Source organism: Canis aureus, chromosome 32 (genome assembly GCF_053574225.1).
Source record: "Canis aureus isolate CA01 chromosome 32, VMU_Caureus_v.1.0, whole genome shotgun sequence".
Lineage (NCBI taxonomy): Eukaryota > Metazoa > Chordata > Mammalia > Carnivora > Canidae > Canis > Canis aureus.
The window spans coordinates 3,445,517-3,462,846 of record NC_135642.1 but is presented as its reverse complement, the minus strand read 5'-3'; positions in this window follow the sequence as shown (position 1 = coordinate 3,462,846).

Below are 17,330 nucleotides of genomic sequence, written 5' to 3'. Positions count from 1 at the left end.
AAGTCTGGTCCACATTTCATTTCGCGTCCTGTGGGCTCCAATTCCTTGTCCTTAAGTATTTCTGGGGAAGCCGGGTGTTGGGCTCCTTTTCAGTGAGATGTTTCCGAAGCTAACAGGCCCCAGCTGGAGCCTGAAATGAGGCAGGTGGGGACCATGGAGCACCTGCTGCCTCCTGCACAGCCTCCTGCAGCATCTGACTGTCCCGCAGGGGGCGCCCGAGCCCAGGCCCCTCCCATGGGGCATGCATGTGCAGTAGGCCTCCTCTCCCTGCACTAATTGCCTGTGCTGGGGAGGCCTGAGGGGGACGTGGGGACGCATCTATGCTGATGAGCTGCAGCCTCCACAGGACCTGCGGGAAGTCTTCAGGGGGAAATTGGGTCGCGTTCATGCTGACAGGAGCTCCGGTCTCCTCAGGAATCACGGTGAGGCTTTAGGAAGATGTGGGCCCGCATCCACCCTAACAGGAGCCCCTGGGCCGCCTCAGGAACTGCGGGGAGTCTTCAGGAAGATGTGGGCTCACATCCTCAATGACAGGAGCCCTGAGCCACCTCAGGACCCGCGGGAGGTTTCAGGAAATTGTGGGCCCGCATCCATGCTGACAGGAGCCCCAGAGCAGCCTCAGGGCCCGCGGGGAGGCTTCAGGAAGATGTGGTGTCAGGTCCACTCTGGCAGGAGCTCCCAGGCCCCTCAGGACATAAGTTGAGGCTTCTGGAAGCTGGGGGCCGCGTTCATGGTTACAGGAGCCCCGGCCTCCTCAGAATCCTCAGTGATGCTTTGGGAGGACTTGAGGCCACATGGACACAACAGGACGCTGACTTCCTCAAGACCCCCACTGCAGACTTGGGGAAATATGGGGATGCGTCCATGGGGACAGAAGACCCCAGCCTTGTCAGGGCCTGTGGTGAGGCCTAAGAAAAATGTGGGTGCCGCATCCACACTGACAGGAGTCTCCAGCCCCCTCAGAACCCACTGTGAAGGTTTGGGAAGATTATGGGCCACATCCATGCTGACAGGAGCCCCCAGCCTCCTCAGGTCTTATGGTGAGGCTTGAGGAAAATGTGGGGCCACGTCAACCCTGACAACCCGTCCTCCTCAGGACCAGCACTTTGGCTTCAGGACATATGGAGGTTAGGATTTGGGGTTAGGGTTATAGTTAGTGTTAGGGTTGGACTTAGGTTTGCAGTTAGGTTTAGGGGTTAGGATGTGAGTTAGGGTTAGGGTTTAGGGTGAGGGGTTGGTTTATAGTTAGGTCTAGGTTTAGAATTAGGGCAAGGGTTAGGGTTAGGGTTAGGATAGGGGTTAGAACTAGTGTTAGGGTTACTGTTTGGTTAGGTGTTAGGGTTAGGGACAGGTCAGGGTCAGGGTACGCTTTTGGAAGAGGGTAAGAGATACATTTAGGGAGTGGGTTAGGGGTTAGTTTTAGGGTACGGGTTAGGGTACAGTTTGGGGTGTGAGATAGGATTAGTATTAGAGGGTTAGGGTTAGGGTACAGGTTAAGGTCAGGAATAGGATTTGAGTACATTAAGTTAAGTTTAGGTTTAGAGGTTAGGGTTAGGGTTAGATTTAAGGTAGCGCTCAGGGTTAAGGGTTTAGAATAGGTTTAGGAGTTAGGTTGAGGTTTGGCAGGAAGGTTCAGTGAATGTGTTTCGGTCTTGGGGTTTGTGTTTGGTTTTTGATTAGTGATAGGTCTTGTTTAAGGTTTAGGTTAACATTGGGCTTAAGTGTAGGATTAGGGTTATATCTGTTTATGGTTAGAGTTTGGGTCTTGGCATGTGCCTGCACTGGGACTCTTAGTATCTCAGGCAGTTTAGTTTTATGTACTCTATTTAGGTTTAGGGTTCAAAGATAGCCTGACTCCACCAAATCAGTGGCTTCCCCAGAGAATCAAAATCCAGGCCTCTGTTGTGGTCAGAATAGACATGGCAGGCTTCTCCTGAGCTGAGCTAAGGAGGGGATTTGTGACTCTAAAGACTCTTTATTTGATTTTCAGTTGCCTTTCTGATTTTATCACTTGTGCGCACATTTTTCATCAATACTACCAATTATTATTTTAAAGTTTTACTTGAATTCCTCTTTGTAAACACAGTAAGATATAGTTTCAGGTTTACCACATAGTGATTCATCCCTTGGATACAACGCCTGGTCCTGGTCACAGGTGCCCTCCACTATCCCCATCGCCTGATTCCCCATCCCCCTCACCTTCCTCTGGTATTTATTAGGTTATTCTCTGGGGTTAATAGTGTGTTTTTTTATTTGCTCTCTCATCCCCCCTCCGCCCCTTTGTCAGTTTGTTTGGTTTCTTAAAATTCACATGTGAATGCAATTGTATGGTATTTGGTTTATGTCTTCCTCTGACTGAGTTCATTTAGCATAAATCCTTTCCCCTTCTCCCACGTCATTGTAAATGGCTTCATTTCATCCCTTCTGATGACCGAGTGATGTCGCAGTGTGTATATTTACCACATCGTCTCTGCCCATTCATCTGTTGATGGACATTTGCGCTCTATACACAGTTTCACTGTTGTTGATAACGCTGCTACCAACACTGGGCTGCGTGTTCCTCTTCGAATCTACTAAACTACTTTTTGTATCCTCGGGTTAAATACCTAGCTGTGCAATTTTGGAATCATAGGGTAGCTCTATTTTTAACTTCTTCTTTTATATTTTTTTTATGATAGTCACAGAGAGAAAGGCAGAGACACAGGCAGAGGGAGAAGCAGGCTACATGCACTGGGAGCCCGATGTAGGATTCGATCCCAGGTCTCCAGGATCACGCCCTGGGCCAAAGGCAGGCACCAAACCACTGCGGCACCCAGGGATCCCCTATTTTTAACTTCTCGAGGACCCTCCAGACCGTTCCACAGTGGCTGCAACTTTACTTATGTATTCATGAGAGACAAAGAGAGGCAGAGATTTAGACATAGGGAAATTGAGGCTCCATGCGAGGAGCCTGATGTGGGACTTCATTCCCCAAGACCCCAGGATCATGATCTGAGCCAAAGCACATGCTCAACCACTGAGGCACCCAGGTGCCTTGCTGATTCAATTCCTTTGCTAGTTCTGGGTCTGTTCATATTTTCTATTTCTTCCTATTTCAATTTTGCTCATTTGCACATTTCTGGGGATTTGTCCATTTCTTCCAGGTCTCCCAGTATGTTAGCATATAATCTTTCACAGTATTCACTTATAATTGTCTAATTTTTCTGGTGTTGATTGTGATCTCTCTTCTCTGATTTGTGGTTTTATTTATTTAGGTATTTTCTCTTTTCTCGTTGATAAGGCTGGCTAGGGCTTGATCCATTTTCTTAATTATTTTGAAGAACCATGTCTTTGTTTCGTTATTCCATTCTCCCGCTTTGTTGTTTCTGTATTGTTTATTTCTCCTCTCATCTTTATTTTCCCCCTCTTCTATAAGCATTAGGCTTTGTTTGCTATTCCGTTTCCAGCTCCTTAAGGTGTAGGGTTAGGCTGTGTATTGGAGACTTCTTGTTTCTTCAGGTAGGCCTGTATTGCTATGTACTTCCCTCTCAGGACTGCCTTTGCTACATCCTAGAGGTTTGGAGAAACATGTTTTCATTTTCATTTGTTTTAAATTTCCTCTTTAATTTCCTGGTTCCTCTATTCATTCTCTAGTAGGATATTCATAATCTCCACGTATTTTTGGTCTGTCCAAATTTTTTCTTACTGTCGACTTCGAGTTTCATAGCGTCGTGGTCCAAAAATGTACAGGGTGTGATATCAACCTTCTTGTACCTGTTGTACCTGTTGAAGGCTGATTTGTGGGCCATGATATGATCTGTTCTGGAGAATGTCCCATGTACCACTGAAAGGAATGTGTATTCTGCTTTAGGATGAAATGTTCAAACTATATCTGTTGAGTCCCTGTGGTCCAGTGTGTCAAGGCTATTTTCCCCTTGTTGATTTTCTGTATAGACGATCGGTCCATTGCCATAAGTTTGTTTTAAAATCCCCTGTCATTGTATTATTATCAGTGACTTTCTGCATGTTTGTTGTTAATTGGTTTCTATATTAAGTACTCCCATGTTGGCAGCATAAATATTTAGTTGTTTGAACATATTTTTAAAAATAAATTTATTATTTATGGTGTTGAATTTACCAACAAACAGAATAACACCCAGTGCTCATCCCCGCAAGGGTCCCCCTCAGTGCCCTTCACCCATTCACCCAGAACCCCTGCCCTCCTCTCCGTAAAGCATCCCTAGTTCCTTTCTCAGAGTTAGGAGTATTTATGTTCTGTCTCCCTTTCTGATATTTCCCACACGTTTCTTCTCCATTCCCTTAAATTCCCTTTCACTATTATTTATATTCTCCAAGTGAATGAGAACATAAACTGTTTGTCCTTCTCCTATTGACTTACTTTACTCAGCATATTACCCTCCAGTTTCATCTACCTTGAAGCAAATGGTGGGTATTTGTCGTTTCTAATGCCTAAATAATATTCCATTTTATACATAAACCTCATCTTCTTTACACTTTCATCTTTCAATGGACACCAAGGCTCCTTCCACAGTTTGGCTATTTTGGACATTCTGTTATAAACATCAGGGTGCAGGAGCCCCAGCGTTTCCTTGCATCTGAGTCTTTGGGGTATTTTCCCAAAGGTGCAATTGCTGGGTCATCGGGCAATTCAATTTTTATCTCTTTGAGGAACCTCCACTCACAATATTAATTCTGCCAATCCATGAGCATGGAATATATTTTTCCATCTCTTTGTGTCTTCCTCAATTTCTTTCAGAGGCGTTCTATAGTGTTTATGGTTGAGATCCTTTATCTCCTTGGTTAGGTTTATTCCTAGGTATCTTATGCTTTTGGGTGCATTTGTAAATGAGATTGCCTTCTCAAATTTTATTTCTTCAGCCTCATTGTTAGTGTATTGAAATGCCATTGATTTCTGGACATTGATTTTGTATCCTGCCATGCTACCAAATTGCTGTATGAGTTCTAGCAATCTTGGGGGAGAGGCTTTTGGGTTTTCTAGGTAGAGTATCATGTCATCGGTGAAGAGGGAGAGTTTGACTTCTTCTTTGCCAATTTGAATGCCTTTATTTCTTTTTGTTGTCTGATTGCTGAGGCTAGGACTTCCAGTACTATGTTGAATAGCAGTGGGGAGAGTGGACATCCCTGTCTTGTTCCTGATCTTAGGGGAAATGCTCCCAGTGCTTCCCCATTGAGAATGATATATGCTGTGGGTTTGTGTAGATGGCCTTTATGATGTCGAGGAATGTTCCCTCTATCCCTACGCTCTGAAGTGTTTTGATCAGCAATGGATGCTCTATTTTGTCAAATGCTTTCTCTGAATCTAATGAGAGGATCATATGGTTCTTGGTTTTTCTCTTGCTGATACGATGAATCACAGTGATTTTTTGACAAGTGTTGAACCAGCCTTGTGTCCCGGGGATAAATCCTACTTGGTCATGGTGATTAATTTTCTTAATGTATTGTTGGATCCTATTGGCTAGTTCTTGTTGAGAATTTTTCCATCCGTGTTCATCAGGGATATTGGTCTGTAATTCTCCTTTTTGGTGGGGCCTTTGTCTGGTTTTGGAATTAAGGTGATGCTGGCCTCATAGAAAGAATTTGGAAGTACTCCATCTCTTTCTATCTTTCCAAACAGCTTTAGTAGGAGAGGTGTGGTTTCTTCCTTAAACGTTTGATAGAATTCCCCTGGGAAGCCATCTGGCCCTGGACTTTTGTGTTGTGGGAGGTTTTGGATGACTGCTTCAATTACCTCCCTGGTTATTGGCCTGTTTAGGTTTTCTATTTCTTCCTGTTCCAGTTGTTAGTTTGTGGCTTTCCAGGATTGCGTGCATTTCTTCTAGATTGCCTAATTTTTTGGCGTATAGCTGTTCATAATATGTTTTTAAAATCGTTTATATTTCCTTGGTTTGGTAGTGATCTCTCCTTTCTCATTCATGATTTTTTTTAATTTGAGTCTTCTCTATCTTCTTATTAATCTGGTTGGCTAATGGTTTATCTATCTTATTAATTTGTTCAAAGAACCATCTCCTGGTTCTGTTGATCTGTTCCACATTTCTTCTGGTCTCGATTTCCTTGAGTTCTGCTCGAATTCTAATTAAGTCTCTTCTTCTGTTGGGTGTAGGATATATCTGTTGTTTCTTTCTAGCTCCTTTATGTGTAAGGTTAGCTTTTGTATTGGAGTTCTTTCCAGTTTTTGAATGGATGCTTGTATTGCGATGTATTTCCCCCTTAGGAATGCTTTTGCTGCATCCCAAATATTTTGAACGGTTGTATGTTCATTCTCATTAGTTTCCATGTATCTTTTTAATTCTTCCTTAATTTCCTGGTTGACCCTTTCATCTTTTAGCAGAATAGTCTTTCACCTCCACGTGTTTGAGGCCCTTCCAAACTTCTTGTTGTGATTTAGTTCTAATTTCAAGGCATTATGCTCTGAGAATCTGCAGGGGATGATCCCAGTCTTTTGGTATCAGTTCAGACCCGATTTGTGATCCAGTATGTGGTCTATTCTGGAGAAAGTTCCATGAGCAATTGAGAAGAATGTGTATTCAGTTGAGTTTGGATGTAAAGTTCTGTATATATCTGTGAAATCCATCTGGTCCAGTGTATCATTTAAAGATCTCATTTCTTTGGAGATGTTGTGCTTAGAATAACTATCAAGTATAAAATGGGCTAGATTGAAGTCACCAAGCATAAGATAAGTATTATCTAAGTATTTCTTCACGTTTGTTATTCATTGGTTTAAATATTTGGCAACTCCCACATTTGGGACATATATATTGAGGTTCGTTAAGTCCTCTTGTTGGATAGATCCTTTAAGTATGATGTGTCTCTCTTCATCTCTCATTTCAGTCTTCGGGGTAAATTTTAGTTTATCTGATATAAGGATGGCTACCCCTGCTTTCTTTTGAGGACCGTTTGAATGGTAAATGGTTCCCCAAACGTTTATTTTCAGGCTGTAGGTGTTCTTCTGTCTAAAATGAGTCTCTTGTAGACAGCAAATAGATGGGTCCTGCTTTTTTATCCAGTCTGAAACCCTGCGCCTTTTGATGCAGTCATTAAGCCCGTTCACGTTCAGAGTTACTATCGACAGATATGAGTTTAGTGTCATCATGATATCTCTTCCGTCCTTGTTTTTGCAGATTGTTCCACTGAACTTCTTCTTAAAGGGGAATTTTAAGAGTCCCGCTTAAAATTACTTGCAGAGCTGGTTTGGAGGTCACATATTCTTCCTGTCACATATTCCTGCCTGTCTTGGAAGCTCTTTATCTCTCCTTCCATTTTGAATGAGAGCCTTGCTGGATAAAGTATTCTTGGTTGCATGTTCTTCTCATGGAGGACCCTGAATATATACTACCAGCCCTTTCTGGGCTGCCAGGTCGCTGTGGAGAGGTCTGCTGTTACCCTAATGCTCCTCCCCATAAAGGTCAGGGATTTCTTGTCTCTTGCTGCTTTAAGGATCTTCTCTTTATCTTTGGAATTTGCAAGCTTCACTATTAAATGTCGAGGTGTTGGACGCTTTTTATTGATTTCATGGGGGAATCTCTCTATTTCCTGGATCTGAATGCCTGTTTCGGTTCCCAGATTAGGAAAGTTTTCAGCTTGGATTTGTTCAAGTACATATTCTGGCCTTCTGTCCCTTTCGGTGCCCTCGGTACCCCCAATTACACATAGGTTTTTCTTCCTCAGGCTGTCGTTTATTTCCCTTAATCTGTCTTCCTGGTCTCTTAATTGTCTGTCTCTTTTTTCCTCAGTTTCCCTCTTTGCCATCAACTTGTCTTCTATGTCACTCACTTGTTCTTCCACCTCATTAACCCTCGTCGTTAGGACTTCTAGTTTGGTTTGCATCTCATTCAATTGATTTTTACTTTCTGTCTGATTGGATCTAAATTCTGCAGTCATGAAGTCTCGTGAGTCCTTTATGCTTTTTTCTAGAGCCACCAGTAGCTGTATAATAGTGCTTCTGAATTGGCTTTCTGATATTGAATTGTAATCCAGATTTTGTAACTCTGTGGGAGAGAGGATTGTTTCTGATTCTTTCTTTTTGTGGTGAGGTTTTCCTTCTAGTCATTTTGCTCAGTGCAGAGTGGCCAAAAACAAGTTGAATTTGGAAAAGGAGAAAAAGAGTAGAGAGAAAGAATGAAAGAAAAGAGAAAAAGAATAAAGAAAAAAGGAAGAAAATAGGAAAAAAGAGAATAAAAGAGAAAGAAAAAGAAAGAAAGGGGGAGGAAAAGGGTGGTTGAAGTAATCAGAATAAAAAAAAATTGGGGGGAGTATCTTCTGATTCTGTATACTTTAAGTCCCTTGACATCCCTTGGAACTTGTCCATCTAGCTGGTCTTCTGGGGGAGGAGCTTGTTGTGCTGATTTTCAGGTGTTAGCCCTTGGGGCAGCTCCTCTCGCCCTGCCTGGTGTAGCGCTCATTGGGGGTTGTTTACCCCGTGAAGCCCAAGGAGGAACAACCCCAGTGACAATGGCCAGGTCTAAAAACCAGTATTCAACCCCCACAGTAATTCCAGAGCAGTCCATCTGCAGGGCCTGGGGGCCCGGGGTGGGGCTGCTGATCTGCGGAGCTCTTGGCAGGAGCATCCTTACTGTTCTGGGCCCTCCGGGCCTCTGCCTGTCCCGGGGGAGGCCAAATCCTGGGCTGTGTCCCAGCGCCCTGTTCTCCGGAGCCTGTGCTGTTGGATTCTCGTTCCCAGCCGTGCAGCCACCTCTCCATGTAGCTGCCGCCGAAGCCCCTCTGAGCTGCTCCAGGAGCTACTTCCTCTGGCCTAGGCCCCGCCACCTAGCTGCTCCCAGGGACCCGCAACCCCCTCCGCACAGAGCCACCACCCGAGCCCCTCAGAGCTGCTCCTGGGTCAATCCATGTGCCCTGTAGCCCTTAAGGAGCTAGGTGCACTCTCCTGGGAGTGTCCCATGGAGCCCGAGGGTATCTCTGCCCTCCTGGGGTACTGCTCTGAATCCTTGTGGGCGCCATTCCACCCTGGAAGATTGGTGCAGCTCCTCCTCTCTGATACAGAGCTCTCCTGACCGGGGGACACTCGCCCTGGCCTTAGCCCGGCTCCTCATGGGGCCTCTCCCCCTTGGATGCCTTTTGTTTCTTTAGTTCTTTTTCCCACCTTCCTACCTTGATAGAAACGCGAACTTTTCTCACTGTAGCATTCTATCTGGTCTCTGTTTAAATCTCAGGTCGAATTCCTAGATTTTCAGGATGATTTGAAGTTTATCTAGGTAATTTGGTGGGGACACTTGACTTGGGGACCCTTCTCTTCCGCCATCTTGCCCCTCCTCCTGTATATTGCCTTTTAGCTTTGGTTGTTTCCTTCACTTTGCAGAAGCTTTTCAATTTGATGAAGTCCCAATATTATTTTTGCTTTTGTTTCCCTCACCTCAGAGGCATATCTAGAAAGAATATCCAATGGCCAATGTCAAAGATGTTGCTGCCTAACGTTTCTTCTTTGTATGGTTTCAGGTCTCACATTTAGGTCTTTCTTTCATTTTGAATTTATTTATTTTTATTTTTTTAAATATTTTTTAAAATTTTTATTTATTTATGATAGTCACAGAGAGATAGAGAGAGAGGCAGAGACACAGGTAGAGGGAGAAGCAGGCTCCATGCACCGGGAACCCGATATGGGATTCGATCCCAGGTCTCCAGGATCGCGCCCTGGGCCAAAGACAGGCGCCAAACCGTTGCGCCACCCAGGGATCCCGAATTTATTTTTTATATATATGGTGTAAGAAAGTGGTCCAGTTTCATTCTTTTGCATGTGGCTGCCTAGTTTTCCAAACACCATTTGTTCTTATCCAGGGGTCAGGGTTAGGGTTCATTGAAGAGACTGTCTTTGTGCTTTGGATATTCCTTCCTGCCTTGTTGTCGATTAATGGATCATAGAGTTACAGGTTTGTATCTGGTTTCGGCCTCCATTCTGTTCTATTGATCTAAGCGTCTCCTGTTGGGAGATCCTTGATTGCTGATTCAATTTCTTTGCTGGTTATCTGTCTGTTCAAGTTTCTTATTTCTTCCTTTTTCATTTTGCAATGTTATATATTTCCAGGAATTGATCTATTTCTTCCAGGTCCTTGGTTGCTGGCATATAATTTTTCATAATGTCCTCTTATAATCATTTGTATTTCTCTAGTGTTGGTTGTTATATCTCTTTTCTCATTTGTGATATTATTTGGCTCCTTGTTCATCTTTTTATCTTTTTCTTTTTTAAAGATATTATTTATGTATTCATGAGAGACACAGAGAGGCAGAGCTATAGGCAGAGGGAAAATGAGGCTCATGTGGGGAGCCTGATGTGGGACTTGATTCCCCAGGACCCCGGGATCATGACCTGAGCCAAAGCCGATGCTCAACCACTGAGGCACCCAGGTGCCTTGCTGATTCAATTCCTTTGCTAGTTATGGGTCTGTTCACATTTTCTATTTCTTCCTATTTCAGTTTTACTCATTTGCATATTTCTAGGCATTTGTCCATTTCCTCCAGGTCTCCCAGTATGTTAGTGTATAAGCTTTCATAGTATTCCCTTAAAATGGTCTTATTTTTCTGGTGTTGATTGTGATCTCTCTTCTCTCATTTGTGGTTTTATATATTTAGGTATTTTCTCTTTTCTCATTGATAAGGGTGGGTAGGGCTTGATCCATTTTCTTAATTGTTTTGAAGAACTGACCCTTTGTTTTGTTATTCCATTCTACTGCTTTGTTGTTTCTGTATTGTTTATTTCTGCTCTCATCTCTATTTTTCCCCTCTTCTATAGCCTTTAGGCATTGTTTGCTATCCTTTTCCTGGTCCTGAAGTTGTAGGGTTTGGCTGTGTATTGGAGACTTCTCTTTTCTTGAGGTAGGCCTGTATTGCTATGTACTTCCTTCTTAGGACTACCTTTGCTACATCCCAGAGGTTTGGAGAAACATGTTTTCATTTTCATTTGTTTTAAATTTCCTCTTTAATTTCCTGGTTGCTCCATTCATTCTCTAGTAGGATGTTCATAATCTCCACGTATTTTTGGTCTTTCCAAATTTTTTCTTACTATCGACTTCGAGTTTCATAACATCGTGGTCCAAAAATGTACAGGGTGTGATATCAACTTTCTTGTAACGGGGTCCCTGGGTGGCGCAGCGGTTTGGCGCCTGCCTTTGGCCCAGGGCGCGATCCTGGAGACCCGGGATCGAGTCCCACGTCGGGCTCCCGGTGCATGGAGCCTGCTTCTCCCTCTGCCTCTCTCTCTCTCTCTCTCTCTCACTGTGTGCCTAACATAAATAAATTTAAAAAAAATTAAAAAAAAGGAATGGGAAAATAAGAATAAATTAAACTTCTCCTAAAAAAAAAAAAAAAACTTTCTTGTACCTGTTGTACCTGTTGAAGCCTCATTTGTGGCCCATGATATGATTTGTTCTGGAGAATGTCCCATGTGCACTTGAAAGGAATGTGTATTCTGCTTTAGGTTAAAATGTTCAGACTATATCTGTTGAGTCCCTGTGGTCCAGTGTGTCAAGGCTATTTTTCCCTTGTTGATTTTCTGTATAGACGATCGGTCCATTGCCATAAGTAGGTGTTAAAATCCCCTGTCATTGTATTATTATCAGTGACTTTCTATACGTTTGTTGTTAATTGGTTTCTATATTTAGGTACTCCCATGTTGGCAGCATAAATATTTAGTTGTTTGAACTTTTAAAAAAAATAAATTTATTATTTATGGTGTTCAATTTACCAACATACAGAAGAACACCAAGTGCTCATCCCTGCAAGGACCCCCTCAGTGCCCTTCAAACATTCAACCGTAACCCCATCCCTCCTCCCCTTAAAGCATCCCTAGTTCCTTTCTCAGAGTGAGGAGTATTTATGTTCTGTCTCCCTTTCTGATATTTCCCACATATTTCTTCTCCATTCCCTTATATTCCCTTTCACTATTATTTATATTAACCAATTGAATGAGAACATATGTTTGTCCTTCTCCAATTGACTTACTTCACTCAGCATAATACCCTCCAGTTCCATCCATGTTGAAGCAAATGGTGGGTATTTGTCATTTCTACTGGCTGAGTAATATTCCATTGTATACATAAACCACATCTTCTTTATCCATTCATCTTTCGATGGAAACCATGGCTCCATCCACAGTTTCGCTATTGTGGACATTCCTGCTAAATACTTCGGGGTGCAGGTGTCCCGGCGTTTCATTGCATCTGAATATTTTGGGTAAATCCCCAACACTGCAATTGCTGGGTCTTAGGGCAGGTCTATTTTTAACTCTTTGAGGAACCTCCACACAGATTTCCAGATTGCCTGCACCAGTTCACATTCCCAGAAACAGTGTAAGAGGGTTCCCTTTTCTCAGCAACCTCTCCAACATTTATGGTTTCCTGCCTTGTTCATTTTCCCCATGCTCACTGGTGTGAGGTGGTATCTCATTGTAGTTTTGATTTGTATTTCCCTGAGACAAGTAATGCAGAGCATTTTCTCATGTGCATGTTGGTCATGTCTATGTCTTCGTCTGTGAGATTTCTGTTCGTGTCTTTTGCCCATTTCATTATTGGATTGTTTGTTCCTTTGGTGTTGAGTTTAAGAAGTTTTTTTATAGATCTTGGAAACTAACCCTTTATCTGATAAGTCTTTTGAAAATATCTTCTCCCATTCTGTAGGTTGTCTTTTCTTTTGTTGACTGTATCCTTTGCTGTGCAAAAGCTTCTTATCTTGATGAAGTCCCAATAGTTGATTTTTGCTTTTTTTCTTTTGCCTTCATGAATGTACCTTGCAAGAATTTACTGTGGCCGAGTTCCTAAAGGGTGTTGCCTGTGTTCTCCTCTTGGATTTTGATGGATTCTTCTCTCACATTTAGATCTTTCATCCATTTTGAGTTTATCTTTGTGTATGGTGAAAGAGAGTGCTCTAGTTTCATTCTTCTGCATGTGAATGTCCAATTTTCCCTCCACCATCTATTTAAGAGACTCTCTTTCTTCCAATGGAGAGTGTTTCCTCCTTTATCGAATATTAGTTGACCATAAGTTCAAGGTCCACTTCTGGGTTCTCTATTCTGTTCCATTGATCTATGTGTCTGTTTTTGTGCCGGTTCCACACAGTATTGATGACCACAACTTTTAATGCAACCTGAAATCTGCCATTCTGATGCCCCCAGATATGTTTTTCTTTTTTAAAATTCCCCTGGCTGTTTGGAGTCTTTCCTGATTCCACACAAATCTTAAAATAGTTTGTTGTAACTCTCCGAAGAAAGTCCATAGTATTTTGATAGGGATTGCATTAAACGTGTACATTGTCCTGGGTAACACTGACATTTTCACAATATTAACTCTGCCAATCCATGAGCATGGAATATTTTTCCATCTCTTTGTGTCTTCCTCAATTTCTTTCAGTAGCGTTCTATAGTGTTTATGGTTGAGATCCTTTACCTCTTTGGTTAGGTTTATTCCTAGGTATCTTATGCTTTTGGGTGCAATTGTAATTGAGATTGACTCCTCAATTTCTCTTTCTTCAGTCTCTTTGTTAATGTATAGAAATGCCATTGATTTCTGGGCATTGATTTTGTATCCTAACATGCTACCAAATTGCTGTATGAGTTCTAGCTATCTTGGTGTGGAGGCTTTTGGGTTTTCTAGGTAGAGTATCATGTCATCGGTGAAGAGGGTGAGTTTGACTGCTTCTTGGCCAATATGAATGCCTTTAATGTCTTTTTGTTGTCTGATTGCTGAGGCTAGGATTTCCAGTACTATGTTGAATAGCAGTTGTTAGAGTGGACATCCTATCTTGTCCTGATCTTAGGGGAAAGGCTCCCAATGCTTCCCCATTGAGAATGACATTTGTTGTGGGCTTTTCCCGGATGGCTTTTAAGATGTCAAGGAATGTTCCCTCTATCCCTACGCTCTGAAGTGTTTTGATCTGCAATGGATGCTCTATCTTGTCAAATGCTTTCTCTGCATCTAATGAGAGGATAATATGGTTCTTGGTTATTCTCTTGGTGATATGATGAATCACATTGATTATTTTCGAGTGTTGAACCAGCCTTGTGTCACGGGGATAAATCCTACTGGGTCATGGTGAATAATTATCTTAATGTACTGTTGGATCCTATTGGCTAGTATCTTGTTGAGAAGTTTTGCATCCCTGTTCATCAGGGATATTGGTCTGTAATTCTCCTTTTTGGTGGGGTCTTTGTCTGGTTTTGGAATTAAGGTGATGCTGGCCTCAAGGAACGAATTTGGAAGTACTCCATCTCTTTCTATCTTTCCAAACAGCTTTAGTAGGATAGGTATGTTTTCTTCTTTAAACGTTTGATAGAAATCCCCTGGGAGGCCTTCTGGCCTTGGACTTTTGTGTCTTGTGAGGTTTTTGATCACTGCTTCAATTTCCTCTCTGGTTATTGGCCTCTTCAGGTTTTCTATTTCTTCCTGTTCCAGTTTTTGTAGTTTCTGGCTTTCCAGGAATGCGTCCATATCTCTAGATTGCCTAATTTGTTGGCATATAGCTGTTCATAATATGTTTTTAAAATCGTTTGTATTTCCTTGATGTTGGTAGTGATCTCTCCTTTCTCATTCTTGATTTTATTAATTTGAATCTTCTCTCTCTTCTTTTTAATAAGGCTTACTAATGGCTTATGTATCTTATTAATTCTTTCAGAGAACCAACTCCTGGTTTTGTTGATCTGTTCCACAGTTCTTCTGGTCTCGATTTCCTTGAGTTCTGTTCGAATTTTAATTAACTCTCTTCTTCTGTTGGGTGTGGGATCTATCTGCTGTGTTTTCTCTAGCTCCTTTATGAGTAAGGTTAGCTTTTGTATTTGAGTTCTTTCCAGTTTTTGAATCGATGCTTGTATTGCGATGTATTTCCCTCTTAGGACTGCTTTTGCTGCATTCCAATGATTTTGAACGGTTGTTTCTTCATACTCATTAGTTTCCATGAATCTTTTAAATTTTTCCTTAATTTCCTATAACCCTTTCATCTTTAGCAGGATGGTCCTTCACCTCCACGTGTTTGAAGTCCTTCCAAACTTCTTGTTATGATTTAGTTCTAATTTCATGGCATTATGGTCTGAGAATATGCAGGGGACGATCCCAATCTTTTGGTATTGGTTCAGACTCGATTTGTGACCCAGTATGTGGTTTATTCTGGAGAAAGTTCCATGTGCACTTGAAATTGAAAAAATGTGTATTCAGTTGAGTTTGGATGTAAAGTTTTGTAGATTTCTGTGAATCCATTCGGTCCAGTGTATCATCTAAAGCTCTCATTTCTATGGAAAGGTTGTGCTTAGAAGACCTATTGAGTATAGAAGTATAGAAAAGGCTAGACTGAAGTCACCAAGTATAAGTATATTATTATCTATGTATTTCTTTACTTTGGTTATTAATTGATTTAAATGTTTGGGAGCTCCCACATTCAGGGCATATATGTAGAGGATTGTTATGTCCTCTTGTTGGATAGATCCTTTAAGTATGATGTAGTGTCCCTCTTCATCTCTCACTACAGTCTTCGGGGTAAATTTTAGTTTATCTGATATAAGGATGGCTACCCCTGCTTTCTTTTGAGGATCATTTGAATGGTAAATTGTTCTCCAACCTTTTATTTTCAGGCTGTAGGTGTCCTTCTGTGTAAAATGAGTCTCTTGTAGACAACAAATAGATGGGTCCTGCTTTTTTATCTAGTCTGAAACCCTACGCCTTTTGATGGGGTCATTAAGCATGTTTACATTCGAGTTACTAATCGACAGATATTAGTTTAGTGTCATCTTGATATCTATTCAGTCCTTGTTTTGTGGATTGTTCCACTGAACTTCTTCTTAAAGGGGAATTTTAAGAGTCCCCCTTAAAATTCCCTGCAGAGCTGCTTTGGAGGTCACATATTCTTTCAGTTCCTGCCTGTCTTGGAAGCTCTTTATCTCTCCTTCCATTTTGAATGAGAGCCTTGCTGGATAAAGTATTCTTGGTTGCATATTCTTCTCATTGAGGACCCTGAATATATCCTGCCAGCCCTTTCTGAACTGCCAGTTCTCTGTCGAGTGGTCTGCTGTTACCCTAATGCTCCTCCCCATAAAGGTCAGGGATTTCTTCTCTCTTGCTGCTTTAAGGATCTTCTCTTTATCTTTGGAATTTGCAAGCTTTACTATTAAATGTCGAGGTGTTGATGGTTTTTATTGATTTTAGGGGGGGGATCTCTCTATTTCCTGGATCTGAATGTCTGTTTCCCTTCCAAGATTAGGAATGTTTTCAGCTAGGATTTGTTCAAATACATATTCTGGCTCTCTGTCCCTTTCGGCACCCTCAAGAACCCCAATTACACGTAGGTTTTTCTTCCACAGGCTGTCGTTTATTTCCCTTAATCTGTCTTCCTGGTCTTTTATTTTATTATTTTTTTTTAAATTTTTATTTTTTTATGATAGTCACAGAGAGAGAGAGAGAGGGGAGAGAGGCAGAGACACAGGCAGAGGGAGAAGCAGGCTCCATGCACCGGGAGCCTGATGTGGGATTCGATCCCGGGTCTCCAGGATCGTGCCCTGGGCCAAAGGCAGGCGCTAAACCACTGCGCCACCCAGGGATCCCTTCCTGGTCTTTTAATTGTCTGTCTCTTTTTTCCTCAGTTTCCCTCTTTGCCATCAACTTGTCTTCTATATCACTCATTCGTTCTTCCACCTCATTAACCCTCGTCATTAGGACTTCTAGTTTGGATTGCATCTCATTCAATTGATTTTTACTTTCTGCCTGATTGGATCTAAACTCTGCAGTCATGAAGTCTCTTGAGTCCTTTATGCTTTTTTCTAGAGCCACAAGTAGCTGTATAAGTGTTTCTTTTTTTTAATTTTTATTTATTTATGATAGTCACAGAGAGAGAGAGAGAGAGAGAGGCAGAGACACAGGCAGAAGGAGAAGCAGGCTCCATGCACCGGGAGCCTGATGTGGGACTCGATCCCGGGTCTCCAGGATCGCGCCCCGGGCCAAAGGCAGGCACCAAACCGCTGCGCCACCCAGGGATCCCTGTATAAGTGTTTCTGAATTGGCTTTCTGACATTGAATTGTAATCCGTATTTTGTAACTCTTAGGAGAGGGGACTGTTTCTTTCTTTTGAGGTGTGGTTTTCCTTCTAGTCATTTTGCTCAGTGCAGAGTGGCCAAAAACAAGTTGTATTGGGAAAAGGAGAAAAAGAGGGAGAAAGAAGGAAAGAAAAGAGAAAAAGAGAAAAGGAAGAAAAAAAAGAAAAAAGAGAAGAAAAAGAGAAAGAAAAAGAAAGAAAGGAATAAAGGGTGGGGGATGCAAACAAATCAAAAAGAAATCAAAGAAAAGAAAAGAAAAAAGAAAAGTAAAGAAAAAACCACGGGGAGTATC